The sequence below is a fragment of the Schistocerca serialis genome, chromosome 4 (genome assembly GCF_023864345.2).
Source record: "Schistocerca serialis cubense isolate TAMUIC-IGC-003099 chromosome 4, iqSchSeri2.2, whole genome shotgun sequence".
Classification (NCBI taxonomy): Eukaryota; Metazoa; Arthropoda; class Insecta; order Orthoptera; family Acrididae; genus Schistocerca; species Schistocerca serialis.
The window spans coordinates 416,333,041-416,342,850 of record NC_064641.1 but is presented as its reverse complement, the minus strand read 5'-3'; positions in this window follow the sequence as shown (position 1 = coordinate 416,342,850).

Genomic DNA, 9,810 nt, shown 5'->3' with positions numbered 1-9,810 from the left:
AATGTACTTTGGAAACTACAATGGGCAGTTAGTATGTTAACTAAGGACTATACATGACTTAACTAAACTAATTATGTACTAGTCGCTAATCCTGCAGCGTTACAAAGGTGTCAGCTTAGTAATATAAACCTACCATTTGGCCTTGCCCATTGAGCTAACCCCAATGGGCGTGCCCCTGACACTGGGCAGGCCATGAAGTTAGTCGCTGCAGGTTCCTAACAAGTATCTACAACTAGATTCTACAACTACACTTAACCTAATGTCATAGTTGGGTGCGTTGTCTGGATCGGTAGGGTTGCTCCCCATTCCCCCTAATCCCGGGACTCGGCGGATTCTAGACTGAAGAGTCGACCTTTCCGTGCCCGGGCGGATTGGGAATAAGGTGCTGTCTTGATCGGTAATTTAATAAGTCCCTAATCATGTGCTAGTGTGCTTCATTTAGGTAATCCCTTAAGACCTTTTGTGAAACCGCGTTAGCCAGTTTGTTGATGGTCCGAAAGGTGTCTTGATGTCTTAACAGTCTGTATGTGTCATTATGAGGTAATTGTTCGCGCAACTCTGAGGCCACAACATTGAAGAGCGGGCACTCGTAGACCACATGGTCAGGAGTGCCTTCCGGAGCGCCACAATCACACGTAGGTGTCGCCTTTTTCCCAAATCGACATAGATATGTCGAATAGGGTCCATGCCCAGTGAGAAAATGGATGAGTCCCCTGGTTGGTTCAAAATAAGTCATTTCTATTCTTTCCCTGACGTCTGGCAGTAATTCGAAGGTCCTGCGTCCTGTTTCTTCACTTGCCCATGAAAGTTGCCATAGCTGTTCCCCTTTCAATCTGATCTCAATTTTGTTGTCAGTCCTACTCCCCAGAATTTCCTCTATCTTGTCCAAGTTCCCCTTTCTTGCCCAGTACCAGGCGGCCTGCTCCCGAATTTTAATATCTAGTGGGCAGAGTCCCATTATGACTAACAGGGCTCCTCCCGGTGTTGTCCTGTAAGCCCCCATTGATCTCATAACCATATTCCTCTGTACTCTTCTCACTGTCATGGCAGGCACCACCCTCGTGAGCCTGTGCGCCCAGACTCCTGAACCGTAACCCACTATGGAGGTGAGTATGCTGTTGTGATATAGTTTGATAAGATGTGGTGGAAGGTGGAAGCGTTTGTGTCCAATGGAGATGAGGTTGTTGAGTACTTGTAAAGCTCTTTGTGTTACGGTTTCAATGTGTCTACCAAATGACCACTTCTCATCAATGATGATACCCAGATATCGAGTCTCACGTCGCCTTAGAACAGGTAAGCCCTCTATCCTAACAGTTGGATTTCTTACTAGCTGTCCCTTTAGAAGAAGGTATGTTGATTTAGTCGGTGAAATTGTCATCTTTGTGTCTCGGCACCACTGTTGTAGTGTTTGTATTGCTTGTTCTATTTTTGGCTCAATGTCTTCTCGGCTTCGGCCGCCAACCAGTAGAAGGAGGTCATCCGCGTAGGCTATCACCTCTAGCACTTCATTAGTTTGCTGTAATTTATCCAATAAAGGTTCCATATGGATGTCCCAGAACAGGGGACCTAGCACGGAGCCCTGGGGACATCCCTTTGTGATTGTTTTTCTTACCCTTGTGCTAGGGGATGATAACCAGACCTCCCGGTCGTCACAATAGCTCCTCAGACACCCATATAGCGGCCCTGGACACTCCTTCTCCCGTAAGCAGGAGAAGAGCGAAGGCCACCACAGGTTGTCGAAGGCGCCACTTATGTCCACCATGATGCCGACAACGTACTTGTACGGGGTAGAGCCACAGACCTCAGCCGCCAGGGCGATTGCATCAGATGCCGAACGCCCTGGCCTAAAGCCGAATTGCCTGCTGCTCATCCCGCACAGCACTCGGTGCGCAGCCAGTCTGTCAGCTAGCAGTCTCTCCAGAACCTTCCCAAGCAGATCAAGCAGGCAGATTGGCCGGTACGATTTTGTATCTGTTGGGTCTTTATCGGCTCCTTTTTTGATGATGACTACATTTGCCCTTTTCCAAGTTTGAGGGAACTTTTGCTGCCTCAGACATTCGTTGTATAGGTAAGTCAGAGGGGCAACTATCTGGGGAGCCAGGAATTGCACCACCTCCGCCACAATGCCATCTGGCCCGGGAGCTTTCCCTATCTTCAGGGTTTTTATATGGGCAGCTACCTCCTCTTCAGTGAATGGGTAGACTGCCGTATCATTTCCATATATGTTGCTTCTGAAGTGCTCTCGTAGCTGCCGTTGTTCATTTGTCTCTCCCTCCGCTGTATCGTCAGGCAGCAGGGACTGGAGAAGAACCTCGGCAGTTTCCTGCCAGGATTCTGTCATCCCATCCCCACGCCTAACGGTTGAAAGCTCCATCGGAGAGCGGATTTTTTCCCGGACAAGCTTGTAGGGAATTCCCCAAGGATCGAGAGCAAGTTGGTTTAGAACGAAGTGTTCCCAACTTTTGGATCGTACTTCTCGCAGGTGTTTGTGAAAATTTTCTTTTGCTTCCCGGTACAATTGCAGCCATCTTTGTTTCTCAAGCCAGACGACACTGCGCTGGTAGTACCTCCTGAGCCTTCTGACAGACCGACGCATCTCCTCCAGTTCGGCTGACCATGGTGACGGAGAGGCCGCCATGGCCTTCCTTCTAGTAGGTACGGCGGCCTTCACTGCACGAGTTATTGCTGTAGTCAGTTCTTCAGCTCTTTTGTCAATGTCGATGTCCAAAAGTCCGTCACCTTCTGGCAATGCAGGAATGTCGCACTCCCTGGCAAGTTTTTCCCAGTCGGCTCTTTTATAGTTGTATTGCAACTCCCACCCCATGGCCCAGCGACTCTCCCTGTTTCCCACACTGAAAGAGATAAGATTATGGTCACTGGTGGTAGCATTCTCTATCACTTCCCACTGCTGAATTAGGTGCACCGTGTTGGGTGTAGCCAGGGTCACGTCGATGTTTGTGCCCTGGCCCCCTCCCGCCACATAAGTCGGAGGATTTCCAGGTTTATTGACTACCACCAGCTGCAAGGCCATAATGGCCTCTTCTGCCTTCTCTCCATTTGAGTCCCTGGTGCCGCTGTACCATAGGGGGGATTTTGCATTTATATCAGCAGTTATAATTACTTTACGCCCCCGCAACGCCGTGATGACTGTGGTAAGATGTGCTAAATGTCTTTCGATGTCGTCAGCATACTGAAAATACATATTAATGAGAACGATGGTGCCAGATGGAGAATGTAGCTCCACGACGTTGCAGTGGCTGGATGAGAATTGTGTGAGAACTATGGCTCTCATAATTCTGTTGGTTATGATTATTGCCGATTTTGGGTTTTCTCCACTACTTATGACTTGCCATGTCGCAGCTGTGAATGATAGTTTCCCATTTAGGGAGTACGGCTCTTGCAGACAGATCAGATCCAGTCTCCTCTCCTCCACTTCCTTACGCAGCTCCTGCATCACTAGTCTACTGTTGTGGGCGTTAAGTTGTCCAATGGTGATTTTTGTCATTAGTTATTATGGAGAATATGTATGTATCCTGTCATTTGGCCAGGTCTTATTCCAGTCAAACATGATACTTCCATTTGCTAGAACTGCTTGTGCGTAAATGTCGTCCAAGTCAAATTTTTCCCCGCGTCTTTCAAAAAGTTTCTTGAGTAAGTCACGCAGGGCTCCGAAGTCGGTGGGGAGATTCACTGACTTTAGGTGGATTCTGTCTACGGCCTCCATTACCGAGAAGGTGACTCTCCTACCATTTTCGTGTCCCACCCGGACCACGTGTCTTAAGGCAGTGGTCAGGGTAGTCGGCTGCTCTAGTCTCGCTAGTTGCATTGTAAATTCAAGGTTAGGATAGACCCTGACTGGATCGATGGGTGGCAATCTCACGACAGGATCTTTCATGGCTAGTTCATTGGAACTCGTTATTGTGTTCTCCTGTAGTGGTTGTTTTATATTACTGTTGTCTTTCGTCGAGATTGCCACCGTCTCTGTTGCAGGATGCCATTGCCGTTGATCTTTAGTCGGCGTAGTCCTCCGGCTTTGGGAGGAGGGAGACTTGACTATAAGAGGCTCAGTTTGAGTTCCTCTGTCAGTTGTGGTGGATTCTGTCTGAGTGCTCTCATCCCTTGTGGTGACTGAGGCGTCATTGAGCGATCTCAAAAACATCCTAAAGGCACTTGCCCTCATGGCATCCCTCCTCCTTTTGCTCGGGGATTTCCTTTTGGTCATCCTGTGTGTTTTGGCTTGTTCAGCCATAGTCTATCCTAGATATTAATCTTTGTTCCAAGAGTCTGTAGGTGGGGCAATTCCGCCCAGTGGCGCCACAAGGTTTTTTGCCCCTTCTTTTACAGGGGATGCAAACTGTTGTTGCCCTACAGTCTTTACGGACATGCCCGTCTTCGCCACATTTTGAGCAGGCCGATCCCCTGGTACAATGCCTCAGAACGTGGTCGAGATCTCCACAGTTATGGCAACGCGGTACCACAATATAATCACGTGTATTTATGGCGTGAAAGCCGATATAGAGTCTGCCCATTGTAGTGATCTTTTTCCACATTTGAGCTGAGACCTCAGCGACGTGGTGAACCACGTCACGGTCTCGAGGTCCTGTTTTGAATCTCAATTTGAAACTTTCTTTAAATTCGTCCTCTGTCATGTCTTCAAAATTTTGTGCCCTCACAGTTTCATGAATTTCCTCGTTTGACATAATTGTCGGTACATCATACAAGATGACCAAAGGGTTTCTCTTCCTCGGTGGCTCACATTTGACCACCGAGTTTAGTTTAGGATTATTTAATAGTTTCATCTTGTCCTCTTCAGAGGCCACTTCAACTATTACTGAATTCTTACTTGGTTTGACCTTATTTATTTTTATTTTATCTTTAATCGGATTTACTGTGGTGGTGAGTAGCTCCTGAATTTTCTTTACGCTAGTGTCCTTGCCGGGTAAGGTCCTTAGAAAGACCGTTGTGTCAGCCCTCTTTGTTATCTTAGCTATTGTGTCTCTGGTTGTTTGAGGTTTCGGTGGCGCTTGTGCGACCACCCCTGCCCAGGTCTTGGCCGGTTGTTTCCTCAACCTTTCATTTTCTTTTTGCAGCTCTTCAACACGGCCCTCGAGCTTAGCGTTTGCTATGGCCCACGCCGCCAATTCATTTTTAATGGTTGTTAGAGCCGCCTGGCTAATCTTCCCGTTTTTAATATTCTGCTCGAGGAGCAAGGTGATTCTGCTGTGTCTCTGCAAAACATTTTCCTCCATTACCTGTCCTGACTCGTCCTGGGGAGCAGGTACAGGCATCAATGAAGCTCGCGATAGCGCACTCGATTCACTCGTTTCTGGCGTCTCCATGTTTGAACGAGTGAATAAAAGAGGTGGGAGCCCGTCTCTTGCCCCGGACCGGCTCCTCTGGCATGGGGGGGGACTTCTTGCAGCTCGCCCACCGACCTCGCCCCTAGGTCAAGGGCACTCCAGAGCTGCCGGGTTCAGCACGCCGTCGCCAGCGCACTGGTCCCCATCGATGGCCCCGTCGTCGACGATTTCACTCGACGCTCCTCGGCAAGTGCACCCCGCACTCCGGAGAGGCGGATGCACCCCTCGCCCTTCGCCGCCTACTAGCCCGAGTTTCCACCTGAAGGCCAAGGACCCACTCCTACTCAGGTGGTGGGTCGGTCCCCCAGTCGTTCGGCGGTCTGGGCCCATCTAACCTAGCCCAGGAGATGTCACCACCTCCTGGGTTTGGCAGAACACGCCCCGGTTACCCAGGGGCGCGGCGAAGCACCCTTGCCGACTCGCGTCGCGATCCCACGCCGACAAACGAGGTCGCCGGCATGCAGAGCACCTGCTGGTCTGTGCCCTGCGAACAGAAAGGGACTGGTGTTCGGTCCCTTGACACAGCTCCCCCTGTGCCACGCACCCTTCGCTTTCGCATCGGGTTGGGTCGCAGCTCTCCCTTTTGTCGCAAGGCAGGACGCCAAGCTTAACATCTGGCACCACGGGAAGGCGGAAAGAGCCACTTGGGAAGGAGAGGCTATGAGAGACGCTTCACTTCCCCTGTGAGGACGGCCGCGGCACACCCGACTGGAAAGCGATACGCCCCAGTGCGAGCTTCCGTGCCCTACGGCGCGCCGGCCCCGAAACGCACCGTCAAACGACTGACCTCACGCCAGACATGTCGGGATGTTTGCATGTATTAGCTCTAGAATTACCACAGTTATCCAAGTAACGTGGGTACGATCTAAGGAACCATAACTGATTTAATGAGCCATTCGCGGTTTCACCTTAATGCGGCTTGTACTGAGACATGCATGGCTTAATCTTTGAGACAAGCATATGACTGCTGGCAGGATCAACCATGGAGCTGCGTCAACTAGAGCTGAGCAGCCGGCCGCCCGGGAGTGTGTCCCGGGGGCCCGCGCGAACACGCAAGCGTCCGCTCAATTATTCTGCAAACAGGAGGAGGCTGAGCTCCCCTGCACAACACACCTCGAAACCCTCTCAGGTCCCGGCGGCGCGCAGCGCCGTCCTAAGTACTTGGTCGGGTTCGAGAGAGGCGCAATCGCCCGGAGTTAGGCGAGTAGACGCTTTAGGTGCGACCACCCGTGCTCCCAACTGAGCTTGCCGCTGCCGACAGAGGCCCGGGAGCGTGCTGTCGTGGCATTGCCGGCGGGAGACAACACGCGCCACCTACGGTGACCGGCAGCTCCAACGCCAGCGCCACAGAAGGACAAAAGCCCCACTTGGGTGCCGAAGTGAACTCTCCCAGCACAGCGCACGCGCCAACACGTCCGCACAGCTGCGATACAAACCACCTGCGAGAACCGCTGGGGCGACCGAGCAGCAGACGGCGTCGCGGCGCCGAGCGCCGGGCGGCGGCGCATCCTCAGCGCACAAAGTCCTCAATCGGACCAGCACACTGCAGATGGCCACCGCGCTTCGCACCGGGCCCGCGAGGACCTACTTTGGCCGCAAGGCGCCGCGAGCAGGGGGCGCCGGCGCGCAGCTGCGCCGCCTGCCGCGTCCGTCGGCCGGCGCGCCTGCCACTGGCCGCCCCCACCAGCCGGCTGTAGCGCGTGCGCCCACGCACCGCGCTGCCAGCACGACGGGCAGCCCCCCCTCACCGGCCGGGGACGGTCCCACCCAGCCACCGCCGCGTATCGCCTCACACCCAGATCCCCCCCCCCCCCCCCCCCCCCCCCCCCCCCCCCTTTCACGTTCGTGGGCATGGTGGGTCCCCTTTCACGTTCGTGGGCATGGTGGGTATCCCTGAAACAACCGGTTAATAGCTCGACCGATCGTCGCCAACACTGATTCACCTCTAGCGAGAACAACCGCACCACAACGGGTTACCAGTTGTTCATTTGCGTAACGTCACCAGCAAACGTACACGTCCATCGCCATTTGCAACGAGTATTGCATGCCTGTGTCAGGTGTCACAACACATTACGTCTGCCCACATAGACGCAACAACATGTGCATGCCTAGAGAACACGTGGAAGGTAGACCCCGTACGTATGCGGTGTCCATTGCACGAACGACTGTCAGCCAGCCTCTGCAGCAGGTCGCAGATGTGGAACACGGTGCAACATGCTATCACGGTGTGTGAGAAGAGACGACTACGTCCGAATACTCGCTCCACTACATCAACAGACTGCTCATGCTGATCGCCATCCAGGGCGTCCGTTCCTCCCACACGTCTGTATGGCGTACCACACTGCAATCCAGCTCTTAAAGGGAGACGACACGTAGCTGCGTGCACAATATTTGGACTGTATGGTCCGCCGTTGCTAGGCGCAGTCGTCGTACGGTCACATGTGCCACGATGTATCATTCAGTACATACGGACCAATGTGCAGTACAGTTTGTGGGTTTTGCGTACATCGGCGGACAGGTGACAGGCCATACCACAACGTAGGCTGAGTACGTCGGCATGCGAAGGGCATTGAACATGCAAACTTCTCACCGACCAGCTTGCGAAGGCAGGGGGGAAGGGGGGGGGCATGTACGTCCTGCTGCTATCCACATTACAGTGTATAGCAGGAGCATGTGGAAAGTCAGCAACACCTGCAAGGTGTTTAACATGACGCGATACACAGGGGACCGGGCAGTGCGAGTAGCGAACTATATTGCGAGGGTTGCGGTTAGGCAACACTACACTAATTTAACGAGTTGCATAACAATTACAGAGCAGGTTCAGCGACAACGTGCGTCAGGTTAAGGCGCAATATAGTTTAGGTTACGGCGCACTTTAGGTTAGGTTAAGGCATATTATAGGTTAGGTTAAGGCACATTATAGGTTAGGTTAAGGCACATTATAGGTTAGGTTAAGGCACAACATGGGTTAGGTTAAGGCACAACATGGGTTAGGTTAAGGCACAACATGGGTTAGGTTAAGGCACAACATGGGTTAGGTTAAGGCACAACATGGGTTAGGTTAAGGCACAACATGGGTTACGTTAAGGCACAACATGGGTTACGTTAAGGCACAACATGGGTTACGTTACGGCACACCATGGGTTACGTTAAGGCACAACATGGGTTACGTTAAGGCACAACATGGGTTACGTTAAGGCACAAATTAGGTTAGGTTAAGGCACAAATTAGGTTAGGTTAAGGCACAAATTAGGTTAGGTTAAGGCACAAATTAGGTTAGGTTAAAGCACAAATTAGGTTAGGTTAAGGCACAAATTAGGTTAGGTTAAGGCACAAATTAGGTTAGGTTAAGGCACAAATTAGGTTAGGTTAAGGCACAAATTAGGTTAGGTTAGGGCGCAACGTAGGTTAGGTTAAGGTGCAACGTAGGTTAGGTTAAGGCGCAACGTAGGTTAGGTTAAGGCGCAACGTAGGTTAGGTTAAGGCGCAACGTAGGTTAGGTTAAGGCGCAACGTAGGTTAGGTTAAGGTACAATGTAGGTCAGGTTAAGGTACAATGTAGGTTAGGTTAAGGCACAATGTAGGTTAGGTTAAGGTACAATGTAGGTTAGGTTACGGTACAATGTAGGTTAGGTTAAGGTACAATATGGGTTATGTTAAGACACAATGTAGGTTAGGTTCAGGTACAACATAGGTTAGGTTAAGGTACAACATAGGTTAGGTTAAGGTACAACTTAGGTTAGGTTAAGGCACAACGTAGGTTAGGTTAAGGCACAACGTACGTTAGGTTAAGGCACAACGTAGGTTAGGTTAAGGCACAACGTAGGTTAGGTTAAGGCACAACGTAGGTTAGGTTAAGGCACAACGTAGGTTAGGTTAAGGCACAACGTAGGTTAGGTTAAGGCACAACGTAGGTTAGGTTAAGGCACAACGTAGGTTAGGTTAAGGTACGATATAGGTTAGGTTAAGGTACAATATAGGTTAGGTTAAGGTACGATATAGGTTAGGTTAAGGTACGATATAGGTTAGTTTAAGGTACGATATAGGTTAGGTTAAGGTACAATATAGCTTAGGTTCAGATACACATTGTTGTAGGGAAAGGTGTATTGGGGGGGGCGGCAGGTTCGTTGATAGTGTTTATCGTAATTGGATGCCTGCGGCATCATCCGATTTGTCACGTCAGGATGCACTTTTGGCTCATGACAGGCGGCGCTCCGATTCCATGGTTGTGGCAGATCTGTGTCTTTCATTCCTGCCATTGTTTGTGTGCTGTGACAGGAGGCAGTATTGTGATGTTGGGTGCACCCCTGTGTAGGACATGTGTGGGTGTTCGTGGCTTAGCTGAGCAATGTGCGGATGTCGGAAGGGTGGGATATTGTGTTTTCTGGGTGGACCTCCCGGTCTGGTTATGATAGTGTGGATTGTGTAATGTGGCGGAGAGGATGCACTGG